The 13,141-nt window shown below is 40.3% G+C and overlaps 1 pseudogene; it reads left to right on the top strand.

The window, feature by feature from the left end:
* The first annotated feature begins 866 nt into the window (after positions 1-866).
* LOC130134807 (tRNA-specific adenosine deaminase TAD2-like) lies at positions 867-9,460 on the top strand (annotated as a pseudogene).
* The last annotated feature ends 3,681 nt before the right edge of the window (positions 9,461-13,141 follow it).

Raw genomic sequence — 13,141 nt, forward strand, 5'->3', positions numbered from 1 at the left:
TTAAATCACCGATGGGCGAGTTTGAACCCAGGACCTCTCGTGAAAGGAACTGAGCGCAAACCAATGCGGCCACCGATGGGTGGGTTATATTATCTATCTTTGTGTTTCATTTTTTTTTTACTTGCACCTTTGTTTCTTACCACTCTCATTTCCGTGTGTTTTTGTTTCAAAATTTATTTCCTTGCAATGTAATTTCAATTCCAATGCATCTACTTTTCTCTCCACGCTTATTAGTTTCACGTCGATTCAACCCCTCAATCCATGCCCCATTCATGCATTTTATACTCGAGTATACAATCACGGAACGATCTCGGTCATTCTCCCTTCACTCAACAACTATCACCGTAAATAGATTTTGAACACAGGACTCATAAAAATTATCATAAGCCTCGATCATGTAACTGTCCCGTTATGTCATTTTTCTGGAACCGACGTTTTGAAAATTATCAATGTCAAATTTTTCACGAAAGGAGCATATCAAAATTGTTTTTTTGTCTTTGTCGAAGTACCCTTTCATCCTTGTAGAAATATAATGTATATTTGATGATCGCTTGCTTCAAATAAACAATCACCTTTTTTTTCTTTTTTGCTCAAATCCCCTTTAATTAACCCAAGTTAGTTAACTTTATTCCCAAATGGAATTCTGTAATTCTTTCTTCAAACTCCATCGACCCCACTTTACGCATCACGACTCCTCATCTTTCCATACGACGCCACCAGTGAGCTTCTACGCATGGAAGATCGCCACCTGCCAACGGAGGCGACCAACAGAAGAAGTTGGTCTTCCGGAAACAGAGTCCCTAGCGAACCGACGGTTGACGGAGACCGGCCAGTGGAAGTGAACGGACTACCACCGCCGAGAAGCCATGGAAACTGTTGACGTAGCTTCGGGTGAACGATTCTCTCCTGAGGTTCTGGGCTTTGCGCAGCTTGCTGTTGATAAGGTAATGCGTGACGCATCTGAATCTTAACAAGTTGATGTGATACTTGAGCTGGATTTTGAATTCGACTCAGTTGGTGCTACAATTGCGCGGGAACTTGAAGAATATGTCGTTGAATTTGTTCGAGAGACGCTGAATCGATGTTCCTTCGTAAGTTTTGTCTGTGGATGCTTGATTGTGAATTCATAGGTTGTCGACGTTACACGCTGCAAAATCAGCGACAATCTCTGGAATGTGTAGATTTTTTTGTTTTGTTTTCATCGGCGGCAATTTATAGAAAGAATTTGTTGAAGTCTAGGTTCAAAGAAAAAACAAGCAAGGGAGAGTGAAGTAATGGAAAGTAGGGTGTACATGGGTTGGTTCAGTCCCCTTCTCAGGCAAAATACTGAGCCAATCCGGGTGCTGTGGGTTGGGAGGGAGAGAGGAATGGCTTTGGGAGCTTTTGAGGTGTCTAGGAAATGTGGATGTGTAGTATCTAGTATGTACTTATTATACAGATGTGCAGCGGGTGATAGGTTTGCCAGGAGAATTGAATTCGAAGAAACTTCTATCACTGGGATAGGGCTCTGTCTCTATGTTTTATGAAGAAGAGGCACAACCATAGAGGAATTAAGAAGATGCAATGAGATGGCAAGCCACCAGGAAAGGTTGCTTGATAGTCGAGTCCTTTAACCACTTCTTGACTTTGGCAACTAGGGAGAATTCAAAACCAAATTTACTTTGAGTGTGAGCGTAATATGAACATCGGTTGTGCCCACGGATAACTGGTTAGGTGGTTATTTTCTTTCGTCCTGTGGACTGTGGATATGAAAAATAAATAATCATGAGAAACACGGAGTTTACATAAGTTATTCGGTAGAATAGAGACAAAAGCACAAGATGCTGATGTCGATTCTGAATCATGAGGCCTTCGCAACAGTTTAAATTCTCTTTTTATCCTTATATGCCATAGCTTTTATGAAGGAAAATGACCGAGAAGCTAAAACTCGTGGAAGCTTCTTGAATGTTTGAGCGAAACCTATTTAATGAAAGATAAGCTTCTGAGGTACCAATGATAGGACACACTGGAATGAGCAACTTGCAGTTTCTCAAAAATTGTTTGCTGTTTCTGCTTTAGTGTGGTTAGGGCCATATCAGTTTAACAGTTAGGTGTGATTTACATATGAATTACAGGACGAATATGTTGCAATAATCATTGTTTAGAAGTTTGTGATCAGTACATTACACAGGACCTGCAGGATCCTGATTATATAGCTGTGAGACATGCGTTCATTCCATTAGTAGTTGCATATTGATACTGAATATTTCTACTGCTGGACACTTGATGCTGATTTCCTCTTGAATAGCTTGAATACATGCATGCATGCTTGCGAATTTCTTACTCTTATACTCACAGTTTTTTCTTCTAACAAGTAACAAAACCTATTTGCTATTCTTATATAGGGCAAAGCTTGCTTTGGACAGCCTTAAAGTTCCAGTTGGGTAAAAAACTAATTTTCAGTAATCATGTGCATTTCAGATATAAAACTTTATTTTCTAATTAAGATGATTAGTTTGTCAGTCTTAATTAGTGAATGATTTCAGATTGTACTCTTTGATTGAACAGCTGTGTGATTGTTGAGGATGGGCACGTTATTATGACAGGAAGAAACCGGACTAATGAGGCACGTAATGTATGGTTTATCATTGCTTCTCCACCCCCTTGTATAAATTTGGCCAACGGCACTTTGTTATTGTTCTGAATTGATATCCTCGAATTATCTACTCGTAGTTATTGTTGGTCATTATATATTTCTCCCATGACTATTTCTTTAATAGATGATTAAATAATTATCAGAACAAATATGTTAATAAGTGGAATTTCCATGCATTATTAGGCTGTAAATGGTTTTGTTCCCATTATTCTTTCATAAAATATGATTCCGGCTAACACTAGCAATAATCTGGCTTTATTGTGCACAATGTTTTACGTATTTCTTACCATTGTGCTCTGTCTGGAACCATATTATGGTCTTTATCAGCTTTTGTGAAGTTCCTAACATTGTTTCCTTATACCATATGTTAGCTAAACTTTGGTATACTTATTTGGTATAAAATGAATTGTGAACATTGTATTGCCTTGTAAGATGTAAGAACCTGCTTCTTGGGCACATTTTTTTCGCACAATGGCCACATCTACACAAATAGTTTAAGCCTGGTTTCTGGTAGAGATAATCTCTTATCTAATAGTCTATTCCTAGAACCATTTATAGTTATGTGGTGACAAGACACTACTATAAATGACTTTGCAGACAGTAATAAATAGTTGATGTGAAAAATATTTGGCCCTTTTAGTATCTTGTGGAGCACAATGAAAAAACAAAGGCACCTTGCTATAGGGGTATATAAAAAATAATGTTAGAAAAGGTGGAGGTGGCCAATCCAATAAGAAGGCTCTTTTTCATGTGAGATTATCAGCAACTTCAAGTGAGCAAAACTTGTTGATATCATGTAGTATATGCCTTGATCAATCTTGTATATACTCAATCAGATAACTTGTCGGAGAAAACATTTCTTTTGAAACGCATTTCCTAAATTTTTTATGAAACTACACACTAAGAGCAACTTTCTCTCTGGCAAAGCTCCTAAGTTTGATATGCTTTCTTTATTTTTCACCTTGCGCTTTCATAGGCAACAAGACATGCAGAGATGGACGTTCTTGATGTTCTTCTTGAACAGTGGCAGAGGACAGGATTTTCGGCTGCAGAAGTTGTAGAAAAGTTTTCAGCATGCTCCCTTTATGTGACATGTGAACCATGCATAATCTATGCAGCGGCATTATCGATCACTGGTACATCTGTTGATTATACTGGAATAAAACTAAACTTTCCTAAGATTTATTTGGTCATAAATGATTAGATGACTCTTAGCCACTTTTAGGTATAATGGAAGTATAATCTGACTGTGCAAATGATAAATTTGGAGGCTGTGGATCAGTACTGTCATTGCATTCAAGTACCTCCGCCCCATGCATTAGGTCAGTTTCTGAACTTGCTTTTGTTACTGATTTTGTATCTACTTAGCTCCACTTTGAAATTGTGACCCATGACAATTGACAACTCAAGCTTACTGGAGGTTTATGATTCCTTATGTTGATTATTGATCGATGCAGTTTTGTATTGATTCTGTTTTCTGTAGCAACTTGAATATTGCAACACATAACCATGAAAATAGAAAAAGGTTTATGGAACTAATTATTCATCTTTTCTGTCCTTTTCCTAGTCTAAATGGAAGAAAGTGGAGTTTCCTCAAGCGTCAAAAAGTCGAGTTTATATTAATTCTTTCTATCCTCGCTTTATTTCCTTTTTCTTAAATTCTTTGTGACTGGTTGAACATTTTTCTTTTTTTTTTAATTTCCCCCGAAAAAATTTACAGTTCTGGGAAGTGCTACAAGTTAAGCTAACATTAGTTTGTTCTTTCCTTTTCCCTTTGCCCTTTTTTTCTTCATCTCTTCTTCCTCACTTGTTTTCACTGTAATTAGATTCTTTGCTGTCTTAATGTTATTAAGTTTAAATTGGGAAATATAGTATCTTCTTAGAAATATGATTTTTTAACTATGAGCAAATTATGCTTTCTGAGATGCCGTGGACAATGTGCTTGATCTTCCTGCATACATGAGGGCAAGTGCTTGCTAAATTGTGGTGGATGGCTTGTGTTTCCAGTACGATTTTTCATCTGTCTGACGCTGGCATGATCTAACATTTCATGTTTGCTAAGCTTGTTCAGAACTCATCATTTTTTTCTTCAGACTTTGTAGACATAAAACTTAAAACATAGTGAAATAGGATCTGTTTCAATGTGATCTGAACAGTACATGAAGTAGCTAATCTAGATTACGACATTGTCTTTCTGTTGAAGTAGTAGTTCTGAAAGAAAAAGCTCAAGTACGGGGGTGAGAAGCATGAGATGTACTAAGGATGCATCTAAACAAAAAGTTTAGTGGAAAAAAATAAACCATGAGAACTCTGACTTTTGGAGCTTGAAATACATAGTTATGCTGCTCTTAATAATCTGATTATGAGTCAAAAGTATCATGGGAAATGTGACCTAGCTCATTACCTTTCTGAATAAAACATCAAGCAAGGGGACTCATCTCGTAGATAAAGGACCACCTTGCTCAATTTCCTCTCTCTGGAGCTAAAACTAGCCCATTACTGCATAGTTTCATGATAGAGAGAACGAGACTGTTATAACAATGAACACAGTTCCTATGCGATGTTTGGAAGATGTAGCTGATGGAAACCCATCCTAGCCGGTACTAGTACACAAGTCATCCACAAATCTTCTCTCAATCAGATCACTGTTGCAAGATCTCTCTGAAGAGAAGTTGCCCATCAAAATTAAAAGCCTCTAAGTATCACCCTACTTACAGCATATTGTTTGTCCTCCAAGGACATTAGGTTCCATGTCGAAGAGAGAATATAGAACAACCCAAAGGCATCGTGAAAGTATAAAAAATTTAAGCCATAGTTACCCCAAACACACACTCTTTTATATTTGATGCAAGAATTTTGCCAAGGTCAATGCCTAGTTACTGTCAATTGAATCAAATGGTACAGTTCATAGATAATTTGCTTGCATGATTTTCCTGGGGTACAAACATTTCTTAGAATTGATATTCTTAAGAACAAGATATAAACTTCTTAAACTAAACATATTCTCCCACTGGCGAACTTGTTTTTGCTTAAATGATACCTTCTTATGCAAATTACTTTGTCAATTAGTCTGCTAAATTATCTCTAGCATGATATTTGGACATGTCTTGCAAATGGATCTGTCTCGGGTTTCAAGCTGACGACCGAGGTAAAAATGCAGAATCATTGGAAATATTGACTAGTTTCTACTGAAATTTCATCTATGTTCCCCCTTTCAAGTGTCTGCCCGATTTATGAATGTTTCCAACTTTTTTCTTGTTTCTCTTGCTGTAATGGTAATTCTGGATCAATGGGTTTCAATTGTTGGAGGTATAATGGCGTTAGAAGCAATATCTCTTCTGCGAGATTTTCTTGAATGAGGAAACCCTAATGGTATGAACAACGATTAACCACCAATTGAGCCATCTGTTCGAAAGAATTTTATAATACTGTCATCAGCACCTATTTACTTTAGATACCTAAGGAAAATGATAGTTCTTTTTTAATGAACCAATAGTTACTGCACATTTTAAGAGGCTTTTACTAGCGTAATAGAGCAATTCTACATTTTGAACCAAAGTTTACTTTATCAATTGATGAAGTAGAGCATTGTGCCTGCTAGCTACATCTCCCTGAAAGACCGTTCCAGAAAAAGTTCTCTTCTCAAATCTAATACAATGGTTTTCCTACCACTCATCCATTTCCATATTGCTTAAGAAGAATTCAGGAAGCCTCTTTCTATTTCCACCTTTCAATCAATTCTTCCAATCAGCTAGAGAAAGAATTGTAGCTGGGGCTTTCGGTGATTGCAGATCTTGCTGAACAACTCTCTCTCTCTCTCTCTCTCTCTCTCTCTCTTTCTCTCTCTCTCGTCCAAATGTAAATCGTTTGCTGCAGTAAAGATATGTTGTTGTATCCTTGCTCTGGAAAATTACCTGCACATCCCAGGTAAATAAAGCTGGCCCAGTGGAATGTTTTGTAATGACAAAGGGTTAATGAAATTGCAAGCATGGAACTAGCGGGCCATTGGTTGGATTAGAACCCATTTAGAAGTTTTCTCCATCAAGGCTAAGGTGCTTATCTTGAGATGGTGGGTACACTTATCCAGACTGACACTGAGTATAGTTGCTTGAGTGGACTGGTGTTCAGCCATATAATGGTTGCTATAATTAGGTGTAGAATTTTCCCAGGAAACAAAAGGTAGAGTTTCAGGTTCCCAGTCAATTCGTTTGGCCAAATTTCATATGCCTGGCTAATCCTATGTAGGTTTCCTCTAGACTGGGTATTTTTAACCAGATTGCCATTTGAGAAATAAAACTTCATGTCATTGGTTAAGAAAAAAGACGAAGTGCAGTATCTTAATAGTTGAGAATCCATTGGTTAGACTCGTTTGAGAGAAATATCTTCTTACTTGATCCCTTTCTTGAATTACTAAACATATGTGGTTCTTAGTCCAGCAATTCTCCAATTTGAGCTTTTTAGTTGCAAATATTTCAAGGGACTGACAGACCATAACGTTTTCATGCCTCTGAAATAATTAAACACTTAGGAAACAAATTACATACAGAACAAATGGCCTTTGAATAATTTGTCTTCGCAATGATAAAATCAATTTGGTTCATGTTTATTCTCTGTTTTGTAGAAACATGTTACATGAATGTCATTTCTCTTCGCCTTTCTTCCCCTCCTTTTCCATTCATTTTCCGTTAATGACACTGTGAATCTATGATTCGTTTAAGTATTTTATAGATATGCTGAACGCTTCTATTTGATGTTCAGCTCCAAAGCCTCACATGCCATGGGTTAATCATCAGGCTACTCATTTGATCTGCATGTATTGATTCTTCCTGTTGAATCCTCTCATGCCTTTGCACAACTAGGTAAGACCCTTGAACAATTGAATCCTTCCTTTTATGATTATCGTGACCACCATGTGTAGTAATATGATGCACCTCTGCTGCATATTCAATGATCATCAGTTACTCATGCATATAACAATTGGGTTGCATGGTGACATCAGCAAGTTGATCCAACCCAAAAGCTTAAGTTGATAAGTGGAGGGTGAAGGCAAGAGGAGAGAGAGAGAAAAGAATGGTTGCGCAGAGAAGAGATTGGGGTTAGGGTTTCAGTTCAGCCCCGGCTTTGATACCATGCTGAGAGACAAAAACACTAAACTAAATGCTTAGCTTAGGTCAATGTGAACCCAAGCTATCTATTTTTAATAAAGCAAAGAAGCCAAAATTACAATGTCACCCTTATTGCCGCCATACATGAAATAATAAAGGAAATAGACTAATATGCCCCCCATCGGCCAAATACTCTCAATAGTTATTTACAATGGTTAGCATTCTAATATATGGTCAGAGGATATAGTTAAACATCCAGCATTCCATAAAGTGTCTTCAAATGATTCAGTGCACTCTGACAATGCATGTGCCATTTACTGCTTTCCCAATTTGCAGAATTTCATCAAGGGACCCGAGAAAGGAAGCATAGTGCATGTACAGATCAGTTTTTCTCCAATGTTCATGTGTTTTACTAAAGGCTGCAGCTGTGATCAAAGTCCATTTCATGCTTGAACTTGTTTGTCAGATGTTTAAGATCATTTACAGCATAACCTTGTGTAGGCATCACTTTTCTGATGCTAAGTTTTTTGTCATCACACATAATCTGTAATCTAGCTTGATTTTTTCAGTTTATCAAACTTTGAGGTAATTCCAGGCATGCTATTGATGTGTCTGAGCTTCATAGTTCTGGACTATATTATGTGCTATCCCTTATAATGATAAAAGAGGTAAATGATTTACATGTGATTCGCATGGAGTTTTGGGCAAAAAATTGCGTTGACTGGATTTAAGCTTCGTGGTAAGTACTTCGCGGTTATACTAATTATGATCTACGTACTTGAATTTATAATATTGTAGAGTAAAGTCATGAATATTGTTGACTTTGCCTAGCATATTATTGTGAGAAAATCTCAGTGATTTGATCAGTGTTTTGGCCGGTCGAGAGGGAATTGGCGATTGCTTCTTCCCTAAGTGTGCTTTCATTATTGTTCAATCATGAACGAGTGACCTCTTTTCTTTCGATAATAAAGTGTGGAAATTTGTGTTTTTTTTAAGCTAGTAATGATTATATTAGAACCAAATCTGGTAAAACATTAGAAAGTGCCGAAACATTTGCTTGAAAGACCCCCATTCTAAAACGAACAGGAAGATGGTAATTTTGGACCGCAATCTGTTAGAAATTTGTAAAAAATGGGGGCTAGCGTTAATCGTATAATATTTTAGTTGGGGAAAAATAGGCTGTTATAAGTTTATAAAATATATGAGAATGCTGCTATATCACCCAAATATGGCTGGGATTACATTATTGGGTTTAGCACATCTCGGTTACAGTAATAATATGATTCATCGGTCAGTGTAGGTCGATATTTTAACATTGACCTGTTATAGATGAGTCAATTAGAATATGCTACATACATAGACTATGGTCTCCTTTCCCCTCCTAATTTCATATGCTTACGGTTTATCTGTTCGAGACCTTCTAGGGGAGGAGAAGGAGAGGAAGACAGTCCTGGAATCGTATGGTTTTATTTGTATTAATCAGTTCAAAGATGATGAGTGGCTAAATTAGGTATGTGGTTTAAGGTTAGGTATTCTAAGTACTATGTACAAGTTTTAGATCGTTTAATTTCTTCAATGTGGTATCAGGGCGAATGCATGTAGGTTTAGAATCTAATCAGTGCATAATCTTGATGCAATTACATGTATATGTTCGGGGAATTGATTCTTTTGGTTTGTGGGATCTCAGTTACCCATTATGTGGCAAATCTTCTTTGCAAATTTCGTGCTATAACTCAGTCTTTGTTGTGAGAATTTCAAAATTTGAAGAGCATGTGAACCGTAAATGATATTCTGTAAATGATATTCTGCAATTTGAGCCGTTTGCTTGTTCCATTCATTTTCTCTAACTGTAACAGTCTGAATTTTCGATCCTTTTCCCGGGATTTAGGAAATGAATTTGATCAATGCACTATAGTGAGGTCTCACCCGGAAATGCGCATTCACGGGATGTTAACCTTAGGGGTAGGGCCGTTACGGGATTGAGTTCACACGACCAAAGAACTCGACCTGGGTTCGATCTTCGATCATATGGATTGACGAGAGAATGTTTTGAGCCAACCGAGACCGGTCTACTTGATTGATCGTGTCCGAAGGGAACTAGCGACAGACCCTCGCAATTATATGACAACCGAGGTCGTCCCGGGTGGAATAAACTTAAACGTGATTTGACTTAGTGTCGGTCACGGGTCGAGAGCGCGTAATTCCAGAGAGCCACCCGTTAGCCAGAGATAAGCTAAAGTTGCGATTGCTCGATTTTAGTCATTTCTTGGAATTCGGGCCCGGGAATCGAGAATTTTGAAAGTGACAATTTTGGACGGCCGATGACGTTTTTGGCTTGGCCAACCTTGGGGCCAACCATTTCTGCAAAAAAAATGGATTTCGGTTTGGGACCGGGAAAATTACGATTTTGCCCTTGTGGACACTGATGTTGGATTTTGAGGCCGTTTGAGGTTATTTTTCGCGGCCAAGGTCATTTTGGGGTGGCCACGCACATTCAGAGTGGTTTTGGCCAAAAATTGGAATTTCGACAAAAATTGGAAAAATAATATTATTTTATTCCCGAGACTTTGACGTGGATTTTCGAGGGCTTGCGCGATGAATTTCGCGATTCCGACGCCATATTATGTTGGCCACGCACATATGAAACACGTATGTGCGAAAATTGGAATTTCGGTTCGGGATCGGAAAATTACGAAAATGCCCCTAGGCCTATTTTCCTTTATTCAGAATTTTTGGATTTAATTTTGGGATTAACCAAGGTTGGTTAGAGTTAATCTAGGTCTGGTCAGCCTTGGGTTAGTGACAAAGGACCATTCTACCCCTAAATTATTGGATGAGAAGGAAAGAAAGCCATTGGATCAAGAGCAAAATTGTCCAATTGGCTTAGATTGAGACACATGGATTCCACTCACACCAACTTTGACTCATTTGACCAGACTATTCTCTCTCTCTCGTGAAGACCATTCAGCCAATTTCCCCCAAAATTTTCTCTCTTTTCCCGTTTCCATTTCTGCAGACGTTTACGCTCAAACCTGATCTTGTTCACGCAGGAACAAGATTACCCGGCGAGCTATTTGGCCGCCACCTAGTCATACCGTTTGGCACAAGACACCCTTGGACCTCCCCCTCACCTGTTTAGCCACCACAGCCCCGGGTATAGTCCAGAAACAGCCTTGTTTCTCCCTTTTTCTCTTTCCCGGTCTGCAAACAGTACCGCCGGAGCTCCGATCGCCGTTCCGTCGACACCCAGCCGTCCAGCCTCGCCGTACGTCGCCGTCCAGCACAGTCTCGTATAGTGTCCGTACGGTACTGTTCACCGTCCGTACGGATCGCTGTTCACGCCGGGCCGTACGGACGCCGCGGCTGTCACCGGCACCTCGCCGGCCACCGTCCCAGCCTTTCCGTACAGTGTCCGTACGGGCGGGGGGAGGGGGGGGGGGGGTGGTACTGTTCACTGCGTCCGTACGGGGTACACTGTTTCACGCCGTCCGTACATCGCCGGCGACGCTGCTCCCACTGCTGCTGCTGTCCCAGCCCGTTCCAGCCCCATTCTGTCTCGCCTTTTTGGGTAAGTGTCTCCCCCAAAAACTACCTAGGAGCTCGGGTATTTCTAGACTCGTTTAGGACCCGGTTTAGGCGATTTTGTGACTGTTTTAGGGGCTGTTCGGGACTGATTTGAGTGACTGATTATTTTGTGGTTGCGGACTTATTAGGCGAAGAATTTTGAGGTTGAGGGAGCTTGGATTAGGGCTGTGATGTTGAGGTTTGATCGGGATTAATTTGTGCGATTAATTATTGGGATTGTGCCTTGAATGGAATTTTGTGCGTGATTGTGCGATTGGTGGTAGTTAGCTGATTTGGGATTGTGTTTCGGGTTGTGTACGTGTGGTTGTATATGTCACGTGTGTGGCCGTGAGGTGTGATGGTGAGGCAGTGCGATTGCGCAATATGTTCGCGTGCCAAGATTGTATATTTGCAAAATGTATGTGAATTGTGAAATGTCCATGCAATATGGAATTGTGTTTGGCCGTGCGAGTAATGGTCGTGCGTAAGTGTGGTTTGAGTGGAACGAGGATATGGAAATGTGGTTTGGTTGGAAAGGTCCGTCCTGAGGCGTGTACGTTTACGCGGGACGATGCCGTCCCTGACGAGGTGACGATGCCCGGCCCGACGGGGTGTCGATGCCTGACATGGTCAGAAGACCGTTGGCCTGATGCGTTTTACGCGGGCGCGGTATGTCACGCCCCGAACCCCGCGGGCGCACGACATCCCGCTACGGTCGTTATAATGCGACGTTCCAGGACCCGTCGCCGACTCTTCATTTTATCCTTTAGTACGCATGCGGAAGCGAACACAACAATCCTCGGACAACAATAATAAACAGGGATAGCAGAGGAAAAACCAGACATAACAAAAGCCATTTTAATATTCACTTGATTAACCCCTGGGAACATACTTACAGGCCCACTCCGGGCATTTTCGCAAAAGCCAGCAAAAGACAAAGGTTAGGGTTAATCTACTCCATCCAAAAGATCGGCTTCCAGACCTAACCCTCAAGGACCAACCAAAAACTGCGGTACTCCAAACCGCATAGGAAGCAACGACAAGCTAAGGTCCTGAAAAAGGTTTAACAACAACAAATGAGATAAAATCTCAATAAGTTAACGGCCTAAGCCCCGCTTAGGAGGCCAACTCGCACGGGGGTCCCTAAACAGGCAACACGGCATCCATAGCAACATTCTTAAACAACCACAGGCATCCTTACCTCGCCTTGGTACACTCGTTGATGAAATGCATATGTCGCAAACTCGAAGCATCTAAATCAATTACTCATGCATCAATGCATCACAAGCGGACGTGTCCCGATTATAAGATAGAATCCACTTGGGCACGTCCCATACCATGCCTAGCAGTTTCTACCACATAATCAGGCACTATGAATCACACGTATTCCAGTTATTACGCCCCCTCGGGGCCACTACACATCAAGCGATACGCAGCAAGATGGCAGTCTTCCGGTAAAAACCGGGCTTCATCCCGCCCCGTCGGGCATGGCTACGTCAAACGATACACAGGATGACGGCATTCCAATACGGCAACATCAAACGATACACAGTAAGATGGTATCCCGTAAGGAGCATCGAGTCCGGCCTCGGGCCGCGACAAGGTATCCGGGGTATCGGCACTCCAGATAATCCCCAGGCATCCGATAAATCGGGCATCGTCAAGCGATACACAGCAAGACGGCTCCAACGTGTGACCACACGAGCACACAAGCATTCCGGCCAATTATTATCTTCTCAATTAGCCCATGCGTCCGTGAATAGTGCTCACATTAATGCCATACAATAACATCACATGGTCACACATGCAACAGTCAATCAATTTCGCAAGCTTCGAT

The sequence above is a fragment of the Syzygium oleosum genome, unplaced genomic scaffold, assembly GCF_021117445.2.
Source record: "Syzygium oleosum isolate NSW1041296 unplaced genomic scaffold, Sole_v2.1 Sole_v2.24, whole genome shotgun sequence".
In the NCBI taxonomy this organism is placed as follows: Eukaryota; Viridiplantae; Streptophyta; class Magnoliopsida; order Myrtales; family Myrtaceae; genus Syzygium; species Syzygium oleosum.